This window comes from Vombatus ursinus, unplaced genomic scaffold (genome assembly GCF_900497805.2).
Source record: "Vombatus ursinus unplaced genomic scaffold, bare-nosed wombat genome assembly UNPS02010193.1, whole genome shotgun sequence".
NCBI lineage: Eukaryota > Metazoa > Chordata > Mammalia > Diprotodontia > Vombatidae > Vombatus > Vombatus ursinus.
In genome coordinates this window covers 4110439-4114820 of record NW_020949971.1, presented here as the reverse complement: position 1 = coordinate 4114820, position 4382 = coordinate 4110439, and positions in this window count along the sequence as shown.

The window sequence follows — 4382 nt, the reverse complement described above, 5'->3', positions numbered from 1 at the left end:
AGGGAAAGCCTTCCTGAACATGAGAGAATTCATGCTGCAGAGAAATCTTTTGAATGTACTGAATGTGAGAAAGTCTTCAGCCACAGAACATCATTTTATCATCATTAGAAGAGTTCTACTAGTAAGAAACTCTTGGGATGTAACTAATGTGGAAAATCATTCAGCCAAAGGGGAAACCTCACTAAATATCAGAAACTTATACCACAGAGAGACCCTAATAGTGGCAAATCCATCAGTCATAACGGAAACCTTACTTATCACCTGAGGATTCATTCAGGAGAGAAACCCTTGGATGTAATGAATGTGGGACAGCCTTTAGCTTATGGACATCTCTTTATTATCATCAGTTAATTCATAGTAGTGAGTGACCCTTTGAGTGTACTGAATGTGGGAAATCCTTCGGCCAGAGGGAAAGCCTAAGAACTCATACAGGAGAGAAACCATTTGAATGTATAGAATCTAGAATGTCCTTCAGGCAGAGAGGTCATCTTACTTAACAGCAAAAAAAACCTCATACTTTTGAGAAACCATTTGAATGCAATGAATTTAGGAAAAGCTTCAGCAACAATTCTCATGTTACTCTACATCAAGAATAAATACTGTGGAGAAACCCTTTGAGCATAATGAGTCAGGGAAAGTCTTCTGCTAGAGCAAACAGTAGAATGCACATCAAAGAATTCACATTGGAAGAAAATGCTTTGAATTGAATGCGTATAGGTGAGCCTGCAAGACCTCCTAATAGTTCAGTATTCTATAGTCATATTCTATAGTCAATCTGGTGGCAAAACTGTCTGAACTGGACTTGGAAGGACCTTAAATGCCAGATACAAAATATGTCACCAAGCCTGTACTTGTTGATGTCCAGAAGCCAGGGTTACATTGGCTGTGATGAGGCATCAGAGTGAGACTTTCATGAACTATGGATAGAGGAAAACTTTTATGAATGTAATGACCTAAGGAAAAGCTTTAAAATGTAATTAATGCCCCATTAGAGACTTTATGCTGGATAGGAATAATGGGGATGTAATAATGTGGGGAAAATCTTCATAAATAAGTCATTTCTTAAATACCAGAGAATGAAGACAGCAGAATCTGCCACATTTGGTGTTTCTCTGAGAGAAAACAAACAAAATAAGCAGCTCACCTCCATCCTGTAATGTAGATTTTGACTGAAGCAAATGTGCAGAGGCAGGATCTGAAATCTGGCTGAAGTCATGAGACAACTCTTCAAACATGGTTTTTCAGCCCCTTGTCAGATATACGCACACACACACACACGCACACTCATACATAGACATGCACAATTTCAGAGCTGAGACTTCAGTAGCCATAAGACCAATTTGTACCTGAAAAAGAATCCCTCCCACAACAATATGCATGAGAAATTGTTCTCAGCCTCTTAGAAGACCCCCAATGAGAAGGAACCATGAGGATGAGTCCATTTTGGGGAGAGGCTAAATGGCTACACAGCTTTTCTGTACATAAGATCTTAACCAGTCTCTGCAACTTTTATCCAGTATTCCTAGTACTGCCTTTTGGGGTAAGCAAAGAGAACATTCTTTTTAAAAATATATTTGTAATTTTTTTTATTCTGAATTTGACAAGTACCAACTAACATGAACATTTTCCTAAACTAAGACCAGAAAATAGGATTTCATATGAAACCATGATGATTAAGTATATAATGTATTTATATGTATATAAGAAATACAACAGGCAGCTAGGTGGCACAGTGGATAGAGTTCTGGGCCTGAAGTTAGTAAGACTCATCTTCCTGAGTTCAAATCTGGCCTCAGATGCTTACTAGCTGTGTGACCCTGGATAAGTCATTTAACCCTGTTTGATTCAGTTTCCTCATCTATAAAACTCTTGTCCTCAAGGAGCTTATATTCGATCAAAGGAAATAATATATACAAAGTATACACAAATAAACCCATATAAAATAAATATAAGGCAATTTCCATGGGGAGACACACATACCTGGAGACAATAAGGAAAGGCTTCAGGTAGGAGGTAGCAAGGAAGCTGAACTTTGATGTAACCTCAGGTTTCTCATTTTTGAGTTGAAGAAATTGAAGCAGACAGACAGGAGATGGAATGTCATGTTTGAGGAACAGCAAAAGGGCCAAGTTGGCGAGACCAAAGAGGGTGTGAAGAAGAGTGATAACTGGCCAAGTTGGCAGTGTGATGAAACCTAGCAAGTTCCAGATTACACACACACACACACCACCACCACCATCACCACCACCACCACTGCAGACTTCAGTAAAGCTCTAAACCTTCACCATAAGAAATTTCATAAAGAAAACCAAACAATCATCAAAACTATTTGGTACTGGCTAAGAAATAGAGTGGTGGATCAGTGGAATAGGTTAGGTACCCAAGACACAGTAGTCAATGACTACAGTAATCTACTGTTTAATAAACCCAAAGACTCCAGCTTCTGGGATAAGAACTTACTATTTGACAAAAACTGCTGGGAAAACTGGAAAAGAGTATGGCAGAAACTAGGCATAGACCAAAATCTTACACCATGTACCAAAATAAAGTCAAAATGAGTACACAATTTAGATATAAAGGCTGATACTGTAAGCAAACTGGTAGAGCAAGGAATAGTTTACCTATCAGATCTATGGAGAATGGAAGAATTTGTGACCAAACAAGAGATAGAGAACATTGTGAAATATAAAATGGATAATTTTGATAACATTAAATTGAAAAGTTTTTTCATAAACAAAGCCAATGCAACCAAGATTAGGAGGGAAGCAGAAAACTGGGAAAGAGTTTTTACAACCAGTGTCTCTGATAAAGGCCTCATTTCTCTAATATATAGATAACTGAGTCAAATTTGTAAGAATACAAGTCGTTTCCCAATTGATAAATGGTCAAAGGATATGAACAGGCAGTTTTCAGAGGAAGAAATTAAAGCTATCTATAGTCATATTTAAAAAAATGCCCTAAATCACTATTGATTAGAGAAATAAAAATTAAAACAACTCTGAGGTACCACATCACACCTATCAGATTGGTTAACATGACAAAACAAGAAAAGTATAAATGCTGGAGAAGATTTGGGAAAATTGGAAGGCTAATGCATTGTTGGTGGAGTTGTGAACTGATCCACCCATTCTGGAGAGTAATCTGGAACTATGCCCAAAGGGCTATAAAAAATGTGCATATGACCCAGAAATACTACTTCCAGGTCTGTATCCCAAAGAGATTATACAAATGGGAAAAGGACCCACGTGTACAAAAATATTTATAGCAGCTCTTTTTTGTGATGGCAAAGAATTGGAAATTGAGGGGATGCCCATCAGTTGGGGAATGGCTAAACAAGTTGTGGTATATGAATGTAATGGAATTCTATTGTGCTATAAGAAATGATGAGCAGGAAGACTTCAGAAAAACATGGAAAGACTTATATGAACTGATGCTGAGTGAAGCGTGCAGAACTAAGAGAACATTGTACACAGTAACATTCACATTATGTGATGACTAACTTGGATAGACTTATCTCTTCTAAGCAATGCAAGGATCTAAGATGACTCTAAAAGACTCATGATGGAAAATGTTGTCCACATCCAGAAAAAGAACAATGGAGTCTGAATGCAGATCAAAACATATTATTTTCTCTATCTCTTTTTTTTGTTTCTTCTTTCTCATGGTTTCTCCCATTGGTTCTAATTCTTCTTCATAACATGACTAAGGTGAAAATAGTTTTAATATGAATGTATATGTTGAGTCTATATCAATTTACATGCTGTCTTGGGGTGGGGAGAGGGGAGAGATGGAGAGACAATTTGGAACTCAAAATCTTATGGAAGTGAACGTTGAAAACTAACAATAAATAAATAAATAAATTTATATTTAAAAAAAGAAAACCAAAGAAAAATGGTTCCTCTACCCAATATAGGACTGCACAAGATAAGGTCCAGGTGCCTGGGAAGACTATGGCAGAAACAAGTCAAAGTAGGTATCATAAACAAGCAGCCCCTAGCCCTAGCAGATGATTGGTCCTGACACAGACATCCCACATCACAACAGGAGAGGGACTAGAGAGTGCCCAGACAGTGCAGTCCATAGGCAGCCTACACCTGAGCCAGAGCAGGAGAGAGAGCCAGACTAGTACCTGGGCAGTACTCCAGGCACTTTGTAGGATTAAGTGACTCGCCCAGGATCACTTAGCTAGTAAGTGTCTGAGGCTGGTCCAAAGACAAAGGCTTACAACCAAGAATAATGTGTCCTGAAAAACTGAGGAAAATCCTACAGAAGAAAACGTGTATCTGTAATGGAGAAGAGGGCCTCCAGGTTTCCTAAAAGAATAGTCTTGATATAAAAAACCAAAATTGAGTAGAATCTCCAAAATGCAAACATGGGAATCA